At 44.6% G+C, this 27,780-nt stretch overlaps 1 pseudogene across 1 annotated transcript in view; it reads left to right on the forward strand.

Annotated features, from left to right (window-relative positions):
- Positions 1 to 27,780, forward strand: part of LOC308311853 (Krueppel-like factor 7) — a 118,782-nt pseudogene that overhangs the window by 88,160 nt on the left and 2,842 nt on the right. Inside the window, exon 4 of the transcript in view lies at positions 17,270 to 17,393. The product of the transcript in view is annotated as a Krueppel-like factor 7 (transcript). The remainder of the gene's footprint in view (positions 1 to 17,269; positions 17,394 to 27,780) is intronic.

The following is a 27,780-nucleotide window of genomic DNA, read 5'->3' on the forward strand; positions in this document are numbered from 1 at the left end:
CTTTGATGTTTGACTGTTAGTAATATCAAAAAGATTTTTAAATGCGCATGACTAAAGACTAGTTTGTGTTTGTGTTTGTGTGTGTGCATGTGTGCGTGTGCGCATGTGTGCATGTGTGCGCGTGTGTGTGTGTGTGTGTGTGTGTGTGTGTGTGTGTGTGTGTGTGTGTGTGTGTGTGTGTGTGTGTGGCGTGTGCGTGTGCGTGTGTGTGTGTGTGTGCGTGTGCGTGTGCGTGTGCGTGTGCGTGTGCGTGTGTGTGTGTGTGTGTGTGCGCGTGTGTGCGTGTGTGCGTGCGTGTGCGCGTGTGCATACAGCCTTGAGTCGGTCGGATAACACGGTTGTCCAGACCCGGCGCAAAAGGCTCTGGTCAGGCTCTGCCAGTGGACCTCATGAATGAGCCTAATTTCCCAGCCTCTGTCTCAGCCAATGATTGCCACGGCAACCCCACCACACCTGCCATTTGATTACTTATAACCAGCCCCCCCCCCCCCCCATACATACTAGGTTTCCAACTTGCATCGTTCCCAAGTAGCCCCGGGTGGGCCGAAAGAGGCACAGGGTCTAGTGATTCTAATGAGCCTTTTGGATTGTTCTGATGATTCTTTGGTTTTTGGTTTTTCTCTGCTTTTTACCTCCGATTCGCTTGTTATTTTTCTTGTCTTCTATTTGATTCTGAAATGTTTCCCTCTGTTCTCCTGCACGCCTCTCGCGTCTCCGTCCTTTATCTTTATCGTCAGTTCATTCCTTTTAGATCCACCATCTTCTCCTGCATTTCCCCCTCCTCCTCCCCTTCGTCCTCACCATGTTTCCTTGGTTTCAGAATCAGGTTTATTGTCACATCACAGGTTTTTACAGAGGGTGAAACGAGTGTTTGTGCAGCCAAGCTCCATCAACTTTGTTGTTCACGAAAAGAAAGAAAAGTGGGAGGGGGGGGGGGGGGCATAGAAAGGGAGCTCAAGGAGAAATAAAATAAAAAATAAACGTGTCAAAACAAAGCTTATACACAGAATCGACCTTTCTCAATGGCTGGTGGTGGTCCGTTTTCAATTACAGTTTTCTCCTTTGGTGGTTGGAAAGAGGAAAGCATTTGTAAAATAATATGTAATAGTAATAATCATATTTGAACCCACCCTGACAAGCACTTGGAATTGTAGGAGTCGATGCATTACATTAGTTTGACTGGGTTCAACCGATAAATATAGTGAAAATAGCCGATCTACAAGCTCACCGTTGTGAGCTTGTAGATCGGCTATTTTCACAATCTTGCCGCTTTCTCATATTATTTGACAATTTGGCCAATGTTTGATCCGTTTTCATCGCATAGTTTGTTGATTTCTGTTGGTATTAAGGTATCAAAAAAGTCCTTCAATTGTCACTTACTGTCATCTGGGGACACCAAAAAAAAGAGAGAAAAAACAATCATGTGGGTCGATGATTTTAATGGGGTCTCCATTTGACAGTGAAGTGACAATTTGAGGACTTTTATAGGACCTCCTTCGGGTGTGATTAAAAAAAGAATCACACCCGTGTGAGTGAGGGGCGCTTTGTAGACGTCTCATCACTGAACTAAAACTTATCAACTAAAAGAAAAGCCCACCTGCTTCACACTCTTGGCACATTGCACATTTTTTTACAGTAAATTTAGATTTTAAAATCTACAGTTGATTTAGTCGACTAAAATGTATTTTGGCTGGCCTTGATGCCGTCGTATATGACAGTTTTTTACACTTGCTGTGACGCATTGTGAGCTTGTAGATCTGCTATTTTCAGCAATTGTAAAAATGACTTATAGTGAATCTCTTGTCTATACTAGTCCCTTTCTAACATTAGTTAGAGTCGTTGTTAGTTAGTCTAGTTTTATTTGTTTTAATCATCCTAGCTTAGTTTTATTTAGTTTCCATTTAGTTTTCCTCAGTGAAAAAAGGTAGTCGACGAACCTTTTTCGTCATAGTTTTAGTCGACGAAAACAACACTGATGTGTATACACTCCCATTGAGACGCCCACAATGGAAAAATAAGACCCCGAGACAATTCAATTTTTCAATTTCAAAGGGCTTATTGGCATGAGAAAACATACGTTTACATTGCCAAAGCAGAAAGAACAATACAACGATACAGCAATAACAATCAGAACAAAAATTATGTACTTTGAAGGTCAGAATCTTCAATAGATCAACTTCTGTGTACCAAGGTCACTCAATGCAGGTATAGTGCAGGAATAAACACAATGATTAGTCTTTAGGGTGGTTGTGTTCCATTTGATATCCTTCTCCTATCACAGCAACTCACAAATCTTGCTGCTGTGTTTGCACATTGTTGCACTTCGCCCAGCAGATATGGGAGTTTTTTGTCATTGGTCATGTTTTCAAAATCTCTGTGTGTGTTGTAATCTGTGGGAAGTATGTGTCTCTGATGTCTTGTACAATGGACAGATGGTTAGGAAGTGTAGCTCGGTTTCCACTTCGTTTAGTGTGCAGTGGGTGCATAGTCTGTCTTCTCTCGGGATACACATGAGACAGTGGCTACGTTTACATGAGCAGTTAAATCCCTTTTCATTCCGAATAGAAGTTCAATCCTATTAAACGTTGTTATGTAAACACCTACAAAAACTTACATCCGAATGAAAACGCTCGATGCGATCTAAAACCATTCCGATGTCACTGGCCGGATTACTCCGATTTTCAATGCGATTGAAAGAAATTTGACTCATGTATACACTGCTTCGGATGTAAATTCATTCTGGTCCTTTCTGAGCATGCTCCAATTGGGCGCTCATATCCAAGGCGCGCCGTCGGCGCCGAGGAGTTTGCACATAGAGCGCGTTATTTCGTTCCTTTTTTCAGATCCGAAATCCACAAAAAAAACGTGGTGGAGCGCAGCAGATGAGATACCCCTGATCTGTGTGTGTGTGTGTGTGTGTGTGTGTGTGTGTGTGGTGTTCAACGGTCTCTCTCTCTCTCTCTCTCTCTCTCAAAAATAACGAGCGACCCGATACAATAATAATCATCAGTGTTGCGTTGCGTGCCCTGGCCGTGCTGTAGATACAAAGTATAATAGTAGGCCTACAAATAAAAACGAGATGATCAACTTCCCAGCGGAGAAGCGGTAGCCGCAGCGGGTGGGGAAAAAAAGACGGCGTAGTTTCACGTGAATTAACATGTATCATGTGACGTCTTCTATCACTTCTCCATATAAACACTCATTCGGAATGACCATTTCCCATGTAAACTCGCGGCAAAAAACATTACATCGGATGTATTTTATCGGAAGCTATTTATTCGGAATGATCACCCTTCATGTAAACGTAGCCAGTGTAGCTTCCCTTTATCTGGTTTTCCACCCCTGTGACCCGCAGCTCATGATGCTGAAATTAGTCACACATTTGCTGAAAACTCATTGTGGGGCTGTCTGTGTGCAGCGCTGTGGCTGAGAGCACCCAGAGCATTCATAATGAACCTGTGTGTGTGTGTGTGGTGTGTGTGTGTGTGTGTGTGTGTCACCGTGCATTTGCTCAAAGCTTTGTCGAGTTGTGTTTCATTCAAATCTAATGGACCCAAAACCACCCAAGAAATCTGTTTTTTAAGACCCATATTCCCGTGGTTTTAATCCTCTGATCAATAAATACACTTTTTCTGTGCTCGATTCTTCACCCTCAGTTAGTATTCAATATCCTATGAATTATGCAGAAGTTTGATCCACCAGAACAACAGGTAATCAAAGATATTATGCACTAAACATGCAGACGAAAACCAACAAGGCAGTCCCTTCCTCGTCGATAGCTACCTCATGCATGCTACTGTCAGGTTATGGGGGGGGGGGGGGGGGAGCGCTTGTTTTGTCTCTCTCACTGTCCCTGCATAGCAGTGAGTATGTCCACTCATAATGCATAATGCTGCATTTAGTGAGGATCTGATTGGTGAGGGCATTTGTGACGCAACACCGCATCTGAATTGCGTGCACTCCGTCAGACTCGTTTTCAGGAAGTGGAAATCTGAAAGACTTGTTTTAATTGGCTCATACATATTTTGGATTTTCGGTGGTTAGGTGACCACCGAACTACAACATGACGTCACTGAGGTGACCACCGACTACAACATGACGTCACTGAGGTGACCACCGAACTACAACATTGACGTCACGTGCCGCGGTGAAGAGCAAACCACCGCCACCGCTCCAGCCCTTCTCTCCTGTTTTCAGCTCCGGTGGTCACCTCACCAATCACCACCGGAGCGGTGGTCACCTCACCAACGGATCTGTGGTGGTCACCTCACCACCGGAGCGGTGGGTCACCTCACCACCGAAAATCCAGACTATATGGATGAGCCTTTAGTGGGGGGGAAAAAACCTTTTCAATGCTAGTTCTATTCTTTCGGGACGGGACGGGCCATGCTCGGGACGGTCCCTTTCAGGCAGGCTGGGAGGAGGAGGAGGAGGAGGAGAGAGGGGGGCTGTGTGGGGGTCATAACTCTGGCCTCTCTTCGATCTCAATCCCAGGACCACTCAGACCCCTGTCAGTGGACTGTCCTCCACCCCCCCCCCTCTACTACCCCCCCCCCCCCCCCCCCCCCTCTCCCCCCTAGTCTGAGTACTGCACGGTGATGGATGGTCTGACCTGGATAAACGCCGCCGCCATTCCCATGGTTTATTTTAGGGTCCTCCCATTCTCCACGCCTTCCATAAGTCTGGGGCTGACAGGCGCCATGTTTCAACGCAACGGGACCACGGAGGAGGCACTATACAGCGTTGGTGTTTGAATTGTGTGTGTGGTGTGTGTGTGTGTGTGTGTGTAGGGTAGGGGGATCTGCTGTGCAGGATTTCGTGGTCAAAGCATTTCCGGGGGTCCCACTCACTCAGGAAGGCCCCTCACTCAGATCTCAGACGGACCAAATTGCGACAATAACATACAGCCTATGTAAAGAGGAATATAAACAAAACGTCATATTTACCCTGCTCTAATACAACAAAAGTGTGTTCTTACATCCTCCATTTCACGATTTCGGCACTCGTGAGTAAATTAATTTAATTGCATTATGAAGTTTTCAGTGACGTTGGACCCACAGGTTGCATTGTCGACAATAATTAATCTGTCTTTAAACGTTCTAATGTTAATATAGCATATTGGCATTGTCTGTTGGTGCACACATGTTATATGGACCATGTAACAACATGGTCAACAGCACTGTTTGCAAATGTAGCTACATTTGTTGGCCACAAAGACAATTTAGACAAAACATGCTGCTGCCTGCTAATGGAGCTTGTAGATATAGGCTAATTATTTTTCGGGGAAATTGCAGATAGTTTAGCAGACTGAAGTTGGAAAGGCTGTGCCCAGTGCGGCAGTGCCTGATGTGTCTTGTGTGTCTTCGGGCAGCGCAGGCAGTAGTGGATATGCGCTAAACGCATGCATGTTAATTAATTAATTAATTAATTAATTAATTAATTTGCTGAATCAGTAGGGGCCTTTTGATTTGGTGAAGCGCCAGGGCCTTGAGAGGGGTTAATCCGTCACTTTCTATGGGTTGGTTGTGGTTGGGTTGGTGGGTTTGGTTGTTGGTTGGTTGGTTGAATGCATGCATGCATCTCCCACCACCATCTGACCAAAGCCGTTCGTGGTTAATGGTGGTCAGAAGATGATGAGATTTTCAGTCGCGGCCTTATTGCCACAATATGGTGGCGGTATTATTATTATTACAGCTGTGGTTCCCTAAAGTGGGGGTCCGGTCCGGGGACCCCACCAGCCAGGGGTCCTTGATTGAGTTCCAGCATTGGGGTCTCAGAGAAGAAATGCCATTACATGGGATTGCGTAGCTTAATGCATGTCAAACTGGGGGTCCTTGAAATTAAACGGGTTGAGAATCACTGCTAGAGCCGTGAAAATCTTCTCTTATGGCGGTCCTGGCATATCTCTTCAAACGGGGGGTATACTTTGAGTATATTTTGAATAGCGGACTTTTACTAGTACTTCTACAGTATCTGCAGTATTGATACTTTTACTTATGTGTGTACTATTTCCACCACTGTTAATATTACTGTCATTAATACCTCTATTAAGCACTAGCTGTTAAACGAAGCGCACCACAGGTTGTCAATGGAAGGAAACCGGGCCAAAAAAAAGGAGAGCCAAAAAAAGAATCGTCTTCTTCAGAAAGGAGACGGTGTTTGCCTCGGGCCCCCCCCCCCCTCCCTCCTCCCCCCGCCTCCCTCCCTCCCCCCCTCCCTCACACCCCTCCCCCTTTCTCTAGCCAGCTATTATCCTGACGAGTTTTTAAAGATGTCATTACCCAAATCCTATCTTTTTCTTTTTTTTCTGTTCTTGTTATTTCCATAAATTAACCACCGGTGGTGGGGCGGGGGGGGGGGTGGGAGAGAATGGCCACGATGTAATCTGGAATTAGACGGTGCTGAGTGGAATGGTGCGGGCCGGGGGTCCCGTAGAATATAGGCTTATGTCAGATAAGGAACGGAACAATTAGATTGTGGGCCGGGGCCAAGTGGCTGGCAGGGCGCTGAACACATGTCTGTCTGTCTGCCTGTCTGCCTGTCTGTCTGTCTGTCTGTCGGTCGATTAACCACTTCAGCCCTATAGCAGTGGCTCTCAAACATTTTCACGTCAAGGACCCCCAAATTGACCACTTATCGGCCGCGGACCCCCCATTGAAAAGATATGCCATGCCAGGGACCCCCATATAATAAGAGACGATGTTTTCAACCATTTCATTCCAACGACCCCCAGTTTGACATGCATTAGGCAGCAGGGCTATATACGGGACTGCATGCACTGGCATTCCTATATCTCTGGGACCCCAAAACTATATTGTAAAATCAATGTTGGAACCAAATGAACCCGTTAGGGGTGGTGGGGGGGGGGGGGTGAAGATAGAGCTCTGGGTGGTGTCGCCGGTCAATGAAGTATATAGGATTGGAGTGGTTAAAACATGAGGTCTGCTGTAAGCCTTTCTCTCTCTCTCTCTCTCTCTCTCTGTGTGTGTGTGTGTGTGTGTGTGTGCGTGCACGCGCCTCTCTCTCTGTCTCTCTCTCTCTCTCTCTCAGACACCACTCCTATGCAGTCTGCCTCCAACTCATTTTGTTCTCCTCCAACTCTTCCATCACTCAAGTTCCCTTTTTTTCTATCTCAATTTCTCACCGGCTTCTCCTGATCTCTCTCTCTCTCTCTCTCTCTCTCTCTCTCATCTCTCTCATCTCTCTCTCTCTCCTCTCTCTCTCTCTTTCTCACACAATATCTCTGTACCATTCCCATTCCTTCTCTATCAATCCCCCCCCCCCCCTAGCTATCTCTTCCCTCATTGTTCTCTCTATCAATTTGGTCGCCCCTGCACTCCCCTCTCGTTCTTTGTCTCTCTATCAATCTGCAGAGCTTGTCTCTCACCGTCTCACTCTGTCTCACCGGTGGAAAGTTAATTAAGTACATCTACTCAAATACTACGTTACTTGTATATAACTATATACTTCTCCACTACATCTGTGGCTCATGTGGCTACAGGAGGGTAGAGCAGGTCGTCCATGATCCCCGGGGGGGGTCGGTGGTTCGAATCCCCGGCTCCTCCTCCACCTCCTGTCCAACATGTGGAAGTGTCCTTGGGCAAGGAGACACTGAACCCTATACATTGAAGTGTCCTTGGGCAAGGAGACACTGAACCCTATACATTGAAGTGTCCTTGGGCAAGGAGACACTGAACCCCACACTGCCTCCAATGAGTCGGTCGGTGTGAAGCTCGCCACCGTCTGTGTGTGAATGTGGGGAAGTGAGGACGCTGGCGTCGACTGTTCGCCCCTTCACCTCCCAAATAATGTATGAATGAATTAACCTTCACCTCCCAATATAATGAATGGAATGAACCGTCACCTCCCAATGAATGAATGAATGAACCGTTGTAAAGCGCTTTGAGCACTTCATTAATATTATTATCATTATCTTGGACGGAAAACGCATCAAAGTAGCAGGTCGACACGTTTCCGAGCTTGTATATCTACTAACTTTTGATCCTTTTTTTTTTGGGGGGGGGGGGGGCGTTTGGTCAGAGGGAGGGTCCATGAAACGTTCTCCTAGATCCTCCACTAATGGCCTCGGAGACCCTGTGTGTGTGTGTGTGTGTGTGTGTGTGTGTGTGGTGTGTGTGTGTGTGTGTGTGTGTGTGTGTGGTGCGCGCGCGTGTGTGTGTGCGCGTGTGTGTGTGCGTGTGTGTGTGTGTGTGTGCTGTGCGGTGTGCGTGGTGCGCGCGTGCGCAGTATTATTTCATGGTTAAAATAAGATTATTGTATACTTACTGTAGGCCAGTGGTGTAAAGTAACTACTAGATGCATTTACTATACTGTACTTAAGAACAATTGGAAGTATTTGTACTTCCAACATACTTTGACTTCTATACTTCACTACATCTCAGATCTCAGAATATTGTACTTTTACTCCACTACGTTTATTTTTAGTATTTTTTATTTTAGTTTGTAGATTTACATTACTATTACAGAGCTTACAGTAACCACTTCAGTCCTATATATAGGTCTACATTTCCACCATTTGAAGATAGCCGATCTACAAGCTCACAAGGCGTCGCGATGCGACGCCTTGTGAGCTTGTAGATCGGCTATTTTCAAATGATTTTTGGTATACATTTTAAAACTACATTCTGCACAATGAATACTTTTTACTTTTGGTATACTTTAAGTACATTTTTGATACCAACACTTTTGTAGTTTTATACTCAAGTTTTGAATTCTGGACTTTTATTACTTGTAATTAGGGATGCACCTGAAATTTAAATTCTTGGCCGAAACCGAATACCGAAATATAGGAAAACAGTTGGCCGAAAACCGAATACCGAATATCCGAATATGATTAATATTATACATCTTTTTTTCCTACCATTTCTGTCATGGCCGTACCTTAAAGCTACCTGATTTATGGCAAAACTTAACTTCAATAATAATCACTATTATGGGTCCATAAAACATTTATTCAGCTCTTTGAATGCATTCATTGCATACACTATTCGGTGATATATTTTCTGCCTATTTGGGCTGAAACTGAATAGGCCGAAAATGCATTTTTAGCCATTTTCTGCGGCCGAATATTCGGTGCATCCACTACTTGTAATGGCGTATATATACATTGCAGTATTGATACTTTTACTTAACCCATCAGACCTGACAAAAAAAGTCAGTAAAAATATATAATCAAAGATGTGTGCCGCATTTTCACGATTTTTCAAAATAGCAGACCTACAAGCTCGTAGCGCGCTACTCGGTGGCGCGCTACGAGCTTGTAGATCTGCTATTTTTATACTATTATTGAGTGTTTGTGTTTGTGTAGGACAAACACACACGCCTGCAGATATAGGAGGGGCTTGTGCCCCTCAAAAATCACACTCGTGTGACGTGAGGGGCGTTCTTATCGTCATACATCATCATACATCACATTCCGTGCTCGCAGCCAATCAAATCATTTCCATGGTGCACCACAGATTTCTACTAAAATTAAGACGAAAAATGTTCGTCGACTACCTTTTTTCCACTGACGAAAACTAAATGAAAACTAAATAAAAACTAAGCTATGATGAGTAAAACTCAGACTAAATATACTGACAATTTCGTCAACAAATAAAATCTAGAAGGGACTAGTGGACAAGAGATCCAGTATAAGTCATTTTACAATTATATTGCATGCTGAAAATAGAAGATCTACAAAGGCTTCTAGATCGGCTTTTTTCAGCAAGTGAAAACCTTTAGATTTAGTCGACTAAAAATCTTATGATATTTAGTCGACTAAAACCTACACTGACAAACACACAAAGCTAGTCATAGGAGGGGCTAGAGCGCCCCTTAAAAAAGGCAAAGAAGTTTAGGGATTAAGGGTATATATAAGAATATTGCTAATGTTGCTCTGCAGAGGGAAGTACTCTGGGGACACTCTGGTGGGGCTGTTGCCCCCACGTCCCGACTACGGATAAGCGGTTGAAGATGGATATGGTTATAATAGCATGGCGAAAATAAAATAGGGCCCCAATATTTTATATAGCTGGACCCCACGATTCTCAAGGTGGGGGGACCACTCACCACAGCCCTAAACCATCTCCTTGAAATTAAAAAAAAAAAGGTTTGAGAATCACTGACGTACCGCTCATGCTAGCTAGCGCTCCTCCAGGAGGTAGAGGGGGGGGAGGTGTGGGGGGGGGGCTGTTGCTAGGAGACGAGGGGTCTGGCGTATCACTGGAGGAGTCGGGTAGGCCGAGTGGTTTTGTACGGCTGCAGGCTCCGGTCTCTACGCACGCACACACACGTACGCGCGCACGTACACACACACACACACACACGCACGCACGTGTACAGACACACACACACACACACACATGTCTCTTACTATTCTTGTGAGTTCACTAATTTTTTCTTTTTTATTATGTTTTGCCGTTTTTTTTAACCCTTTAAATTAATGCAAAGCCCCACAACATGTGACAGCGTTGTGGGGCTTGCAGATCTGCTATTTTTATGTTGCGTGATGATGATACGCCGTTGCGCAACTATAGGTATGTAAATCCTGGCATTAACCCCTTAAAACATAAACCTCCAAATCAGTGGTTTTCTACTTTTTTTGAGTGGCGTGCAACCACTCCAAGGAACGGCAATGTCCGTGTTCACCTATGTACCAGTAGGGGCGCTGTTGTGCCAGAAACGGAGAGAGAGAGATAGTGCTGCACTGTTGCCTGCTAATGAGAGAGAGACGGGAGGGGGGGGGGGGGGGGGGGGGGGGAGGGGAGTTGCACCACTCAGTTCACACGGGTGTGATTTTCATATCAAGGCCCGTTTTTTTTTATATATTTTTAATATATTTTTCGTTTGTCGTTGGATCAGATTATTCACAATCCCTGCTGTATTGATGTGGTATACAGTACCATAGGAGAGATAACAGGGAAACTATCAAAACAACAATTGATTTAGTGTTGACTTCTTGTAAGTTGTAAGTATAGCCTATAGGTGTTTAACAATCATTTTACTCTTGAAAGCGTAAAATGAAACCAACTCTCTTATAGCAGGGGACCACCTGGAACCCCTCCAATTAAGGACCACTGGTGGTCCTCGGACCACTGGTTTAAAAACCACTGCTTTAAATGCTTGATCACGATCCTGTATAACTTCCTCTAGCTCCCCCTGCATCGTTTTAACCATAAAAAACAAACACTTCTCCTTCATGTGAGAGAACCCTGGGAAAATCTTCCTCCCAATGTCTCAAATTCTACTATATACTGTGGACATTTGGCCCTCACAGGTAAAATCGTAGCGCACGTACACACGTGTGTGTGTGTGTGTGTGTGTGTACACACGCACGCACACACACGGCTCCTTGCCCCGTACGTACCAGCGCTACGGTTACCGTTGCTAGGCAACTGCCTCTGTGCTCTGCCAGCGCGCGGAGGTAATTGGCCGGCGGTGGCATGGGGCTGTATGTGTAGCGCTGCCAGACTGACTCTCTCAGCCAGCTGCACAGACTCCTCTGCTACTACTGCCTCCTCATGTTTCACCCCCCCCCCCCCCCACCACCACACACACACACACACACACATCACACCGGGTTGCCAGGCAACAAAGTCAGGCATCCCTGCCTCCGGGGGATTTGATTGGCCAGCCGGTCGGTCCGCCAAAGGAAAACCCGGGGACCGGACCGGTTGTGTTCTTCCTTCTCTCTCTCTCTCTCTCTCTCTCCGTTTCAGGGAGGAGAGAGGAATTCGACACCGTGCTGTTTACCGGGAGGGAGGGAGGGAGGGAGGGAGGGATGGATGGGTGGGTGGATGGGTGGGTGGGTGGGTGGGTGGATGGATGAATGGGTCAGTGGATGGATGGATGGATGGATGGATGGGTGATGCTGTGGTGACGTTGGTACCATTAGGGGAGACGCAACAGGCAAACGTTGAACAAAATAACAATTCTTCTACATTCTCTCTAGATGTGTAGACTTCTTGTAAAGTAAGTAATGTAGATATTTTTTACAATAATTGAACTATTGAGAGCATAAAATGAAACCAAATGGACCCGGTTTCATTTTACGCTAGAGTTAAAGGTCTAATAATATAGAGTCCATCTGGTTACCAACTCTCCGTCACTTAGCCTAGCCGGGGACCACCTGGAACCCCCTCAAGGACCACTGGTGGTTGAAAACCACTGTTATAGAGTATACTGTATATGAAAGCCATTTATAATGCTTTTACTATTATTATTATTATTATTATTATTACGGAATGTTACACACCTGCTTTCTGATAATTGATTATACGAGCACGTACTGACCAGCCTAAGACTTCGACCTATGAAAGGTCATGTAGTTGAAATGTAGGCGTACTGTACTGTACTGTACCGTACTGTACCGGTCACTGGGAAGTGACCCATGCTGGCATGGTATACCTGACCAGCATGCCACTGTTTTATGACAAACATTCATTTACCGAGTTGAAATATATATGGAGATATAATATAATTATACAAGGTTTCTGCCCGAGAGCAAATGACATTGCGGCAGTGGCTCAGGGGTGTATAGAGTGGCCGGTAGAACAGCCCCCGAATGGGGAACCGTGAGGTTCCCGGTTCGATCCCGGGGCTCCCTCAGAGTTAGTGTCCTTGAGAAAGACGTCCCTGGAACAAGATATTTTCAGATGGGGGGGGGGGGTCCGCAGCCAAATACAGATAATTCTGGGGTGTCCTTGACATGAAAAAGGTTGAGCACCAACTCTGACATACTGTAGAAACATGAGGTTTTTCGGAAAGCTTTTAGGATTCAGAAGGCCCTCAGGTCTAAATGGGTTAACTTGATGCATAATGAGTGAAACGGGGCTGACTCGTATAATCTGTCTTGTCTTGGACAAAGAGACAGAGGGGGAGATTAGTCGCACGTATAGATTTGTCTGGTCAAATAACAGTATGTAAGGGATAATGTCTGGCTGAGTGGTCATTGTTGATAGATAAATCACAGACAGGGTGATTTATCTGTAAACAATGACCACTCAGCCATAGTGCATTATCCCGCTTATTACACCTCAACTTTCAATGTTTCTGTGTCAGTGGTTCTCAAGCCTTTTCATGTCAAGTACCCTCAAAATGATGTGTAATTGGCCGCCGACCCCCATCTGAAAATATGTTGTTCCAGTTGTTACCCCGCTCAGAAGCAAAGATTTAGTTCGCTCTGAAAGAATATATCCACACTTTTGTGCTCCAGTTCCTGTCGATTTGATCCAATGAAAGCCAATGAAACTGGTCAGATGACCAATGATAATCCAATGAAATCAACAGGAACTGGAGCACACAACAGCCCAGGAAAAGTGTGGATATATTCAAAGATTTGCACCACATTTTCAAGTCTTCAATTTTTCAATAGCCAAAGTATAACATAATGCTGTATAAACACCAAAAGGGGGAGCCCAGAATGGGTTAATATAATACACAAATTAATACATTTGCCCCCAAAAGTGACAACAAAACAAATATTTCCTTGCTGACGGTAATTAAAGTGTTCCAACGTTGGCCCCAGCAGAGCACGACGAGTCGCCTCGGGAGAAGCTAAGGAAGGATGCAAGTGTTGTGATCAAAGGGAATACATTTTGGATTTACTGCATCATCTATTTCTCCCTTCAAATGTCTTCCAAATCGTTCTTGAAAGCATGTTGTTTAGTTAACCCCTTTTGGTGTTTAGCATTATGCCATGCTTTAGCTGTTGAAAAATAGCAGATCTACAAGCTCGTATAGCGCGCCACCGAGTGGCGCGCTACGAGCTTGTAGGTCTGCTATTTTTTTTTAAATCGAAGAACGACTGACATAGAAACATAGCTTTTTCAGAAAACTGTCGGGATGTAGAGAAGGCATTTTTAGAATCTGATCTCAGGTCAGAATGGGTTAAATGAAACTGTGTGTGTGTTAGTTTCCAAGGCTGTCATGTTGGGTATACAGCAGTGGTTTTCATGTCAAGGACCCCCAAATTGACACTAATTAGCCCGCAGACCCCCATTTGAAAAGATATGCCAGGGACCCCCATAAGAGAAGATTTGTATGGCTCTAGCAATTGTTCTCAACCCATTTAATTTCAAGGACCCCCAGTTTGACATGCATATTAGTCTACAGACCCCCCATTTAATGGCATTTATATCTCTGAGACCCTGATTTATATTGTCAAATCAATGTTAATTTAACTCAGTGTACAAATGGAACGGTTGGTGGAATGCAATGGAATGGTTCCATTTGCACACTCAGAGTTACAGACCCATAAGGGTCCATTTGGTTCCATTTGCACACTCAGAGTTACAGACCCATAAGGGTCCATTTGGTTCCATTTGCACACTCAGAGTTACAGACCCATAAGGGTCCATTTGGTTCCATTTGCACACTCAGAGTTACAGACCCATAAGGGTCCATTTGGTTCCATTTGCACACTCAGAGTTACAGACCCATAAGGGTCCATTTGGTTCCATTTGCACACTCAGAGTTACAGACCCATAAGGGTCCATTTGGTTCCATTTGCACACTCAGAGTTACAGACCCATAAGGGTCCATTTGGTTCCATTTGCACACTCAGAGTTACAGACCCATAAGGGTCCATTTGGTTCCATTTGCACACTCAGAGTTACAGACCCATAAGGGTCCATTTGGTTCCAAACTATCATTTAGCTGGGGACCCCCTGGAACTCCCTCAGAGACCCCCGGGGGTCGACCCGGACCCCACTTTGGGAACCACTGCTGCTAGGCTTCAAGTGGTTACCGATTTTAAAAACAAACTAAAATAAATTTAAATCTGCCCTAGTTTCATGCCCCTTTTAACGCTCCGACAGGAACACACAAAACCCAGTGGGCTATAATTTAACTCTGTAAAAGTGTACAAATGGATTTACACTTTGCTATTTGTGTGCATTAGCCATTATTGTCATGAGACTGGCCTAATTATCACTAGCCTTCCCCTCCGCTGGCTGCAGCCTCGCTACCCTTAATCCACACTTCTCCTCTCCTCTCACCTCCCATCCCCACTCCTCCTCCTCCTCCTCCTCCCACTCCTCCTCCTCCTCCTCCTCCTCGCCATTCCACCATAGTTCTCATTTAAACCACCCCCTCCCCCCCCCCCCTGCATCCCCCCCAACTCCCTCACCACCACCTCCTCGAACCCACTCGACACTGCGTCCTCCTCCCCCCCCCCCCCCCCTCCACAATACTCCCCCCCCCCCCCCCACTGCACTCCACTTGCCACTCGCCTTATGCACGTTCAGCAAGATTGGAGAGAGAGAGAGAGAGAGAGAGAGAGAGAGAGAGAGAGAGAGAGAGAGAGCAACGGGAGCCTCTCTTCCTCTTAAGAGTTAACCCATTTTGGGCGGGAACCCATTTTGTTGTTTTAAACATTATGTTGTAATTTAGCTATTTAAAATAGCAGATCTACAAGCTCATAGCGCGCCACTTTGTAGGTCTGCTATTTTTTTGAAAAATCATGAACATGTGGTGCAAAGCTTTGAATATAATATACTCTTTCAGAGCGAACGTTTTGAACTCAAATCTTTGCTTCTGGGAGGTGGTGGTCCCTGAAACATATTTTCAGATGGGGGGGGGGGGTCAGCAGCCAATTTCATATCTTTTTGGGGGTCCTTGACATGAAATATTGAGAACCACTGATATAGAAACATGAGAAAAAAATACATTTAAAAAAATATTTGTTTAAAATTTCGACGTCAGGCCTGAATGAGTTAAGCACCCTCGTCTTCACTATCTCGGCGCTCAAGACAGGTTCCACACGGCGCTCTGTCAGCGAACAGCCCACGGCAGTGTCGTCCCTTCTCGCTCTCTGCGTCTCGCTGCGTCTCCAACCTGAACGCCGTGCGGCGCGTGTCTGTCGTCTGGAAAACGTGTGCACGCCACTCAGACAATGTCTCCTTTTATTAACCCGTTTTGACCGCATGGGAACGATTCTACATAATGTCTTCTAAATCCTGACAGTTTTCTGAAAAATCAAGTCGGTGGTTGTCAGTGGTTCTCAAACATTTTCATGTCAAGGACCCCCAAGATTAAACAAATCCACAATGTTTATAAACAAACACAAAATGTCTGTAAACAAATGCAAAATATTTGTAAACAAATCCACAACGTTTGTAAACCCAAAATGTTTGTAAACCAATCTGAAATGTTTGTATAAACAAACCCAAAATGGTGCAAACATATGTCATCTGTTTGTAAACAATCCCTAAATGTTTGTAAACACACCCTACATGTTTGTAAGCAGACCTACAAGCTCGTAGTGAGCTTGTAGATCTGCTATTTTTCAATGGAAAGTATAACATAATGCTTAAAAACACCAAAAGGGTTTCCCACCCAAAATGGGTTAATGCTTTTATTGAGTCGGTGGTTCTCAAACCTTTTCAAGTCAAGGACCCCCAAATTGAGATGTAGTGGACCCCCCCCCTTCTGAAAATGTGTTGTGCCAGAAGAGAAGATTTATGCCAAAATTATAAATAAAAAAATTCCAAGCATTTTTGACATTTTGCTAACTTTTTTTTTTTTTAAATAGCAGTTGCACAAGCTCTCTGCATGCAGAATGGGGACTCAGCATGTTAGATGTGTGTCCGTCATTGTGCAAAAGCAATTGACATTATTGTCAATAGTATTGTCAACCTATAAAAAAATGATATTCTGTCTAGAATTTGTATCTCTGCCATATAACCTTTAGTGCCATTTGTCTCTGTCTGCAATCTATAGTGGAGTAACGTCTTCCTTCACTGTATAACTTCTAAGTCTCCTATCCTACCACTCTGAACCCACCCAGGGGATGGTTTTAGACCCCAAAGAGTATTGACTCTGTTGTGCCAAGATGTAGAGACAAGCTATCTGACTCGTCTGATCGCCACATGCCGCTTTTGTGGAACTCTGCACTTAGCATATATATATGGTCTTTATTTTAAAGCTGTGTGTGTGTGTGTGTGTGTGTGTGTGTGTGTGTGTGTGTGTGTGTGTGTGTGTGTGTGTGTGTGTGTGTGTGTGTGTGTGTGTGTGTGTGTGTGTGTGTGTGTGTGTGTGTGTGTGTGTGTGTGTGTGTGTGTGTGTGTGTGTGTGTGTGTGTGTGCACGCGTGCGTGCGTGCGTGTGTTGTCTCTCTCTGTTCCCCCTGTGCACGTGGTCTTTATTTTAAAGCGCTGTGTGTGTGTGTGTGTGTGTGTGCGTGTGCGTTTGCGTGTGTTGTCTCTCTCTGTTCCCCCTGTGCAGGTGGTCTTTATTTTAAAGCAGTGTGTGTGTGTTTTCTCGTGCAGGTGAGAAACCCTACAAGTGCTCGTGGGACGGCTGTGAGTGGCGATTCGCCCGGAGCGACGAGCTGACGAGGCATTACCGCAAACACACCGGCGCCAAGCCCTTCAAGTGTAACCACTGTGACAGGTCTGTCAAAACGCACACACGCACGCATGGCGCACGCACACTGTGTATATAGCCTACTTTATTTTTTAACCAGCTTTAACCCATTCTGACCGGGAACCCATTTCGGTGTTGGCATCATGTTATGCTTTATCTATTGAAAAATAGCAGATCTACAAGCTCATAGCGCGCCACCGAGTGGCGCGCTATGAGCTTGTAGGTCTGCTATTTTTGAAAAAAAATCGAAGAACAACTGACATTTTTTTAGAATCTGATCTCAGGTCAGAATGGGTTCATCAGACCAGTGTGTGTCCTATAGTGGAAACCTCGTATGAATCTGATCTCAGGTCAGAATGGGTTAAAAAACATCAATCATCGTTGTCGGGCAGGAGGTCATAATACAGCGACACACAGAAGCATCAAAAGTAGCTAAACTATAAAGTATAAAAGACCAATAATGGCGTAGAAGTACGTATTTATTAAGACATGAGGCTTCTAAATCCCAACAGTGTTCTGTAAAACCGTACGTATGTTTGCTATATGAGTGGTTCTCAAGCCTTTTAATGTCAAAGACCCCAACTTTTTTTATCGCCAACCCCAATCTCCAAATATTGTGTATTTTCACCACTAGAAGCAAAGATTTGTGTTTTTAAAAATGTTTTGCGTTAAATTGATAACCTGGGATTTCACGAGAATTAAATTGTGGCCTTGTGGATCAGTAATCCTCGTGTAAGAGGAAGAGCCTCTGCATGGTAGACTCCAAACGTTACCAAGTATAAGATTGCATTTGGGAGCAGCGGATTTCCATTCTTTAGACTGTTCACAATAGTAACCCTGACAGGAGCAGCTAGCACAGTGGCCGTTGTGGCTTGGAGTATCCGCTCTGAGATTGGGGAGGCCAGCAAGGGTTCAATCTCCGGCTGTGCAATACTAAAGACTACCAAGGGTTCAATCTCCGGCTGTGCAATACTAAAGACTACCAAGGGTTCAATCTCCGGCTGTGCAATACTAAAGACTACCAAGGGTTCAATCTCCGGCTGTGCAATACTAAAGACTACCAAGGGTTCAATCTCCGGCTGTGCAATACTAAAGACTACCAAGGGTTCAATCTCCGGCTGTGCAATACTAAAGACTACCAAGGGTTCAATCTCCGGCTGTGCAATACTAAAGACTACCCAAGGGTTCAATCTCCGGCTGTGCAATACTAAAGACTACCAAGGGTTCAATCTCCGGCTGTGCAATACTAAAGACTACCCAAGGGTTCAATCTCCGGCTGTGCAATACTAAAGACTACACCGGTATATACAAGCAATGCCCAACTGGACTGGACTAGAGCTGGGTTAATTCCTTCTACAGGTGTTAACAATGAAGGCTCTGTTCTATTCCGGTCAAACAAGAGTCAGGGACCAGTGCAGAACCAAATAGACCCTTATGGGTACATTTGGTTTCATATTAAGAGTTACATTATTGTGAAAATAGCTGCATTAGTTAATTTACAAGAAGAGAATGTAGAAGACATTTAGTTTTCTTTACCCCAAACGATAGCAAAAATATTCAAAGTTTTAGGTCTGAGAGGCAAAATCTCAAAATTCAGAATTCAGAATACAGAATACATTAATAGACCCATTTTGAAAACCAAACTGGTCTATAATGGACTGATGCAGGTTTCGCCAGGCAGATCACACGCATCAGACTAAAGCCAAATAACTAACTGAATCCATAAATCCATAAATAAATAACTAGCTATAGCAGCAGAGGCGTGAAGCAGAGCCCCTCAGAGGAGAGCAGTCAGCTGTCAGGGAGGAGAGACGGAGGAGGAGGAGGCGGTGCTGTCTTAACCCATTCTGAACGGGAACGCATTTTGGTGTTAGCATCATGTCATGCTTTAGCTATTGAAAAATAGCAGATCTTCAAGCTCATAGCGCGCCACCGAGTGGCGCGCTAAGAGCTTGTAGGTCTGCTATTTTTTGAAAAATCGAAGAACGACTGACATTTTTAGAATCTGATCTCAGGTCAGAATGGGTTAATCAGACCAGTAGTGTGTGTCCAGTGGAAACCTCGTATGAATCTGATCTCAGGTCAGAATGGGTTAAACGTCTGGATGAATCAGCGTCGGGGGGCCCCCAGGGAGGAATCACACCGCGCCCCACGACGCACCGGGGAGCCGGCCTCCGCTGTCACACCTGCATCTCACACTGTACTGCACCGTCCATACTGTACGTGTGTGTACATGTGTGGAGGGACGCTAGGGACGCTCCCCTCTGTGTGTGGGTGTGTGTGTGTGTGTGTGTGTGTGCGTGTGTGTGCGTGCGTGTGTGTTACTATGCACTTGTGAGGCGCCAAACTGTCCCCACAAGCATAGTAGAATTTGAAATAAATGTGACATTGTGAGGACAATTCTCCCCCCGGCCCCCGGCACAAGACAAATGGTTGCTTCATAGATTTAGAGCATTTGTTTTTTGTTTTCGGGGACTTGATTTAATACTATAGTTGTCAACATGTCAACATGACACGTTGTGAGAGCTTGGAGATCAGGTATTTTGGGTGCACGATACGATTAAACGCAGGCCCTGAAATGTTCTTATTCTTAAAAAATGGCCGTTCAGAAATGTCGATACCCTCAAAAGGCATACGTACTTGTATGTGTCAAGTGTTGTTTTCGTCGGCTAAAACTATGACGAAAAATGTTCGTCGACTACCTTTTTTCACTGACGAAAACTAAACGGAAACTAAATAAAAAAATTAAGCTATGGTGACAAACAATAAGACTAAAAAAATCTAGTTTAGTCGACTAAGACTAGACTTTAACACTAAAACATTTCAGGTGACTAAAAATGAGACTAAAACTAAATGAAAACCTTTTAAAGAGACTATTTTATGACTATAACTAAAATAGAAATTTGCTGCCAAAAACAACACTGGGTATGTGTGTGTGTGTGTGTGCGTGCTTGATGTGATTGGAGAGTTGTGTCTGTCTGTGTGGCACCATAGTATGTCTGCAAGTATCTATTTTTGAATGTGTGTGTGTGTGTGTGTGTGTGTCTGTGTGTGTGTGTGTGTGTGTGTGTGTGTGTGTGCGTGTGCGTGTGCGTGCGTGTGTGTGTGTGTGAGCGCGTGCGGACGGGTGCACTTGGCCCAGACAGATGGTGAAGTATGAGTCACGACCAGGGGGCATGACACCAGCTGGTACACCGTGGGTCTGTCTCCACCCGCCCCCCCCCCCCCTCATCTCACCCCCCCCCCCTCATCTCAACCCCTCCACCCTTCTCCCATCACTCTCCTCCTCCTCCTCTGAGAGGGTTAGGGTACATCTACTGTACTTTAGAGTACACTTTTGTGAAATACCTATGTTTCTATGTATGTCAGTGATTCTCCGACATTTTCATGTAAAAGGACCCCCAGAATTATCTGTATATTTGGCCGCGAACCCCCATCTGAAAATATGTAGTTCCAGTGTGTAGTTTGGGGGCGAGAACCCCTTTTGGTGTTATAGCTATTGAAAAATAGCAGATCTACAAGCTCGTAGCGCACCACCGAGTGGCGTGCTACGAGCTTGTATAGGTCTGCTATTTTTTTTTTTTAATCGAAGAACGACTGACATATAGAAACATAGCTTTTTCAGATAAAACTGTCAGGATGTATAGAAGACATTTTTTTAGAATCTGATCTCAGGTCAGAATGGGTTAACAGAGTATAGTTCTATATATTGCGGTATTATTAAGTAAAAACAACTGAGTAAATCTTTCCACCTCTGGTATACTGCAGGGTTGAGTATACTTTTACCTCCTCCTCCCCCCCCCCCCCCCTCCCCCTCTGGGATGGGGGGGGAGGGGGGGGGGGGGAGGATGACAGAGGTAATGGCTGTTGCCTGGAGGGGGTCCCATCATGCATGGGGGGGGGGGCCGGGGCACAGGGGTGGGTGTTGCCCCGAAGGGAGAGTGTGTGTGTGTGTGTGTGTGTGTGTGTGTGTGTGTGTGTGTGTGGGGGGGGGGGGTCACAGTGGGGGGCGTACCATATTTACAGTCTCTTCAGCTGACACTTGAATAAGTGTCACACACAGCAGCACCTCTCTCCCCCCGTAAGGGGCCCATAAGAGGCAATTTTGTTACACTTGCAGCAAAAAAAATGTATAAACCGTGAAGAGATTTTTTTGTGTTGAGGAGGAGGGGGAGGTTCAAGTACAGACCCCTGGAGGAGGACCCCCTCCCTCCTGGACAATGAAGTATGCACTGTACTGTATACTGTATGGGCTCAGGGTTTGAGTGGTTAACCGTTTCAGTTCATACGACGTGTGAGACCGTCATAAGGATTAGAAACGATCGTAGCCTTTGGCGTCTGTGGACGTCCTATAGCGACGTCCTAGTGACGCGGGGCGAGATAAGAATATTCAGAATTTTTCCTATTTTTTAATTTTTTTTTGGCATTTCGCTTTTCGCTTGCCGTATGCTAACGCTCTGTGCAACTATTAGCTTGTCATTGACTCCCATGTTAGCGCGGCGGAAAGAATGACTCGTATCTCCTAATCCAGGGCTGCTCTCCGTGGTGATGAATGGATCGATATGCTGGCGCTGCATTTCTGCTCCTCATCTGTCTCTCCCGCAAAAAATGAACGCTTTTTTGGAACATATATCGTATAAATTAAAACGATCGGGATGTTAGGTCAATTTGTCAAGTCAACTTTTTTAGGAAAGTGTTTCCGGTTCATGGCTTTCAGAGTAAAAGCGATCAGACAACTCCGGCACCCCAGAGCTCCTATTTTGAAGCACTTCCGGCACTAAATGTGTTTAATGTAGAGATGTGTGCACACGGTACAGTATGTACAGTACATCTCCAGGGTTTCACTGTGGGTCTATATAGTCTCGTGTACAGCCATGATGACAATCAGTCAATCATTTGCCTCTTTTTTTATATATAAAGCATTCTTTATACACTCGTGGCGCGAGCGTCTTCTATAGGGCGTGCGCCACATGAAAAGGCTAATGGTGGTGGTGCTAATATGGTTTTATTTTTAATTATATTAACATATTATGCCAATAATATATGGCAAGTATATTCAGAATATACAGTAGCCTATGCTGCATAATATATACTGTATATGTCATATTCAAGTTCATATATTATGTGGATAAATAGGAAATATATGTCTCTATTATGCATTTTATATTTCCATGTTGGGGGGTGCATCAGCTATGTCGGGAGGTACAGTAAGCTGGTTTGGGAACCGCTTGCACAAATACAAAACATACATTATTCAAGCAAAGTATGAAAGTGTCTTTTGCGTCATGATGTATGATGATAAGATCGCCCATCACTTCACACAGAGGAGTGATTTTTTTTTGTACTGAGGCATACTGTACATGTGGAAGCCACTTGTTTTAAAATGCAAAAATAAATGCTGCCTGACACACTGAATATAGACTCACCTCGGTGTCATACAGGTCTGCTATTTTTGAAAAATCGAAGAAACGACTGACTATATTTTGAGAAATCGTAAAAATGTACCTGAAATCTTTGAATATATATTCTTTCAAAGCGAGCGTTTTTAACTCAACTCTTTGCTTCTGGGGGGGGGGGCTGGAACACCATATTTTGAGATGGGGGTCGGAGGCCAAATACATATGATTCTAGGGGTCCTTGACATGAATTATTATGAGAACCACTGATATAGAAACATAGCTTTTTTTCAGAAAACTGTCCGGATTTAGAAGACATTTTTTTTAAATGTGATCTCAGGTCAAAATGGGTTGAAATACAAAAAGTGCTGCCTGACACACTGAATATAGACTCACCTGCAGGGTGTCATACATAATGTAATTTAATCACACAGTAATTGGACTTTGGGAGGGTTCAGGTTTAGGCCATCACAGAGTCAAAACCACAAGGAAACAGCGCTATGGAGAGGCGTCAGGCAACCTATACGTATTCTACATTCTACACTAGAGATGAGGGAATGAAACGTGATGGATTACAGCATAACATACCATCGCTGTCCCGTGGAAACCTTGTGTATCCAAAACAGGGTTTTTTTTCTCTTCCAGAAAATACAGTAGCTGATCTACAAGCTCACAATGCGCCGCAATGCGGCGTGTGGGTGAGTTTGTCAATCGGCTATTTCGACAACTTTTGCTCGACACTCTTGTTTAATGAAATATGCACATAGTACAAAAAAGGACAATAATTGGAGATACAAGGTTTCTGCCAAACGTGCGACAATATGTCATTTTAAAAAACCCTTTCGGCCGTAGAGGCTGAAGTGTATCTGGAGTGTCAATCCAATAGAGCTCCCTTTGGAATATCATCTGCGTAACATTTCCATATCTCTCCGCTCTGTACTCGGCAAGTCAATATGCTCAATGTTCAATTGAATCACAGAGAGAGGTAGACGGGAGGAGAACGTCCATTCAAATGACAAGCAAGCAACAGGACAATTCCTGGTGGTTGTCTGTTTCCGTCTGACGGAGTTGTTGTACTCGCATGCGTGCAGTTCTGCACACAGATGTTCCAACCCGTAATATACTAGCAACATACTGTAAGGTTTAACCCATTTAGGCCTGACGTCGAAATAAATAAAAAATCGTCTAAATCAGTTTTCTGAAAAACCTTATGTTTCTGTATCGGTGGTGCTCAATATTTCATGTCAAGGAACCCCAACAAAATATGTTGTTCCAGGGACCTCCCCCCAGAAGCAAAGATTTGAGTTAAAATGTTTTAGAATCGGCCTCAGGTCTAAAAAAGGTTAAATGTCAGGAGAAAATTTTGGACACTGGCTACATTTTATATAAAGACACTGGTTACATTTTATACACAGACACTGGTTACATTTTATACACAGACACTGGTTACATTTTATACACAGACACTGGTTACATTTTATACACAGACACTGGTTACATTTTATACACAGACACTGGTTACATTTTATACACAGACACTGGTTACATTTTATACACAGACACTGGTTACATTTTATACACAGACACTGGTTACATTTTATACACAGACACTGGCTACATTTTATACACAGACACTGGTTACATTTTATACACAGACACTGGCTACATTTTATACAACAGACACTGGTTACATTTTATATAAAGACATTGGTTACATTTTATACACAGACACTGGTTACATTTTATACACAGACACTGGTTACATTTTATACACAGACACTGGTTACATTTTATACACAGACACTGGTTACATTTTATACACAGACACTGGCTACATTTTATATAAAGACACTGGTTACATTTTATACACAGACACTGGTTACATTTTATACACAGACGCTGGTTACATTTTATACACAGACACTGGTTACATTTTATACACAGACGCTGGTTACATTTTATACACAGACACTGGTTACATTTTATACACAGACACTGGTTACATTTTATATAAAGACACTGGTTACATTTTATACACAGACACTGGTTACATTTTATACACAGACACTGGTTACATTTTATACACAGACACTGGTTACATTTTATACACAGACACTGGTTACATTTTATACACAGACACTGGTTACATTTTATACAACAGACACTGGTTACATTTTATACACAGACACTGGTTACATTTTATACACAGACACTGGTTACATTTTATAGTCTGTAGAGTCCTGGGAGTAATGATGGCTCAGCCCAGCTTTCATCAAGGGGGGGAGGAGGGGGGGGGGGCACATGGGTTAATTAGAAAGAGGAACAAAAGGAGAATATCAAATAGGCAAAAACAAATTCTGTTTGTATGAAACCTGTTTTTTTTGGCATGTCATCATTGTCAGATCTTTAACCCGTTCTGACCTGAGATCAGATTCTAAAAATGTCTTCTACATCCTGACAGTTTTCTGAAAAAGCTATGTTTCTATGTCAGTCGTTGTTCGATAAAAAAAAAAAACAGCAGACCTACAAGCTCGTAGCGCGCCACCAAAAAAACCCACAAATCACACCCATGTGAACTGAGCGGTGCAGGCTGTTCAACAACACCGCAGGCTGGCTGGCTGGCTGACCAGTTAGTTGTAGTCATAGTGCTCAGTGTGAATGGCTAATTTTGGCGGCTCAACAGTGCCACTCTATGTCTCCCAGCGGTATTGCAGCTGTTCGTATACGACAGACAGACAGACAGACAGACAGACACACTGTAGTGTATGGTGTACAGACAGACAGACCCTCTTCTAGACAGCTCGCCTCCTATAGGTATTAGGTGCCAAACCGTAACACATGTGCTCTGCATGGGCCTAATGCAGACGTGAGAGACCCCAGGTGAATGCAATTAACGTGGAATAGAAAGCCAGCAGTGGTCTATCGAAGCCAATTTCTGCTGCTGCGGAATGTATAATGAGGCCTTAAATGTTTATTTTCTCTTGTTTTTGTTTTCTCTCTTTCACTCTCTCTCTCTCGCACGCACACACAGACACACACGCACGCACAAACACACACGCACGCACAGACACACACGCACTCACAGACACACACGCACGCACAGACACACACGCACTCACAGACACACACGCATAGACACTTGCCTATATCTCACAATTGGTTGAGAAGACAAACTCTGAAGCGTGGACTATCAAGTCACATGAATTATGAGAAAATAACCCCAGAATGATTAGATCCAAAGTCAGAATTGCAAGCAGAAAGAAAAAAAAAACGCCAAAGATACTTGACAGTTTCACGGCTTCAGTTGAGTGGTGGGATGTACATCACTGGCCCTACGAGACCCATTACCGCCGTGCATCTTAACGCATTCTGACCTGAGATCAGATTAATACGAGGTTTCCACTGGACACACACTGGTCTGATGAACCCATTCTGACCTGAGATCAGATTCTAAAAATGGCAAGTCGTTCATTCGATTTTTCAAAAATAGCAGACCTACAAGCTCGTAGCGCGCCACTCTGTGGCGTGCTATGAGCTTGTAGATCTGCTATTTTTCAATAGCTATAAAGCATAACATAGTGCTAACACCAAAAGGGGTTCCCGCCCAGAATGGGTTAAAATTCCAAAATATATTGCTGTGATTGCGTGTACTTGGCCTCAGGCCAACTCCCACAAGCCATTAATTTGATGAAAGTTTTTCATGATTAAAATATTACTCTGAGCCAAGCCCTTAACCATCTTGCTGCTCTCTCTAGCGACTATAGCGCAGTGGTCCTCATGCTTCCTTCTATGCATGTGGAGTCCAAGCTGCTTCTTTTCAACTGACAGGGGGGGGGATTTCCCCACGGTCCGGACGTAGCGTGTGGAAGGAACACGTTATTCCGACCAGTTCCTTTCCCCTCCATCAGGCTGGCCAGGGGGAGGTATAGTTTAGAGACCAGGATTACTGCATGTTTTTGTGAGGGTACCTACCCTAGGGGGACACGGGGAGAACATGTGAGGGTACCTACCCTAGGGGGACACGGGGAGAACATGTGAGGGTACCTACCCTAGGGGGACACGGGGAGAACATGTGAGGGAACCTACCCTAGGGGGACACGGGGAGAACATGTGAGGGTACCTACCCTAGGGGGACACGGGGAGAACATGTGAGGGTACCTACCCTAGGGGGACACGGGGAGAACATGTGAGGGTACCTACCCTATAGGGGACACGGGGAGAACATGTGAGGGAACCTACCCTAGGGGGACACGGGGAGAACATGTGAGGGTACCTACCCTAGGGGGACACGGGGAGAACATGTGAGGGTACCTACCCTAGGGGGACACGGGGAGAACATGTGAGGGTACCTACCCTAGGGGGACACGGGGAGAACATGTGAGGGTACCTACCCTAGGGGGACACGGGGAGAACATGTGAGGGAACCTACCCTAGGGGGACACGGGGAGAACATGTGAGGGTACCTGCTATTTTTTGTGAAAATGTACCTCAAATATATATTCTTTCAAAGCGAGCGTTTTTAACTCAACTCTTTGCTTCTGGGGGAGGGGGGGGGGGTCTGGAACACCATATTTTGAGATGGGGGTCGGAGGCCAAATACATATTATTCCAGGGGTCCTTGACATGAAATAGTGTGAGAACCACTGATATAGAAACATGGGGTTTTTTTCAGAAAACTGTCATGATTTAGAAGACATTTTGTAGAATCGGTTCTCGGTCGAAATGGGTTATAATACAATGCCCTCCCCAGCTGTTTTTTTTTTTTTTTCTTTTACAAATGGAACCCTGCAACTGGTTGGAATAACGTGTTCCTTCCACGTGCTACGTCCAACCAGGGAAACTCCCCCCTGTCAGGTGTAAAGGAGCAACTTGGACACTCAGGCATGAAGGAAGCATGAGTTAAGTCCGTTGCTCTCCCCTTGTCCCCCATATATGGGGACTAGGTTGGTGGAGGGTGTGTAGAGCCCAGGATCACATTAGATGATTGACACAGGGGTGAAAAAAATGGGTTACAAAGT

This window comes from Protomyctophum bolini, assembly GCF_963924005.1.
Source record: "Protomyctophum bolini genome assembly, chromosome: 24".
Classification (NCBI taxonomy): domain Eukaryota; kingdom Metazoa; phylum Chordata; class Actinopteri; order Myctophiformes; family Myctophidae; genus Protomyctophum; species Protomyctophum bolini.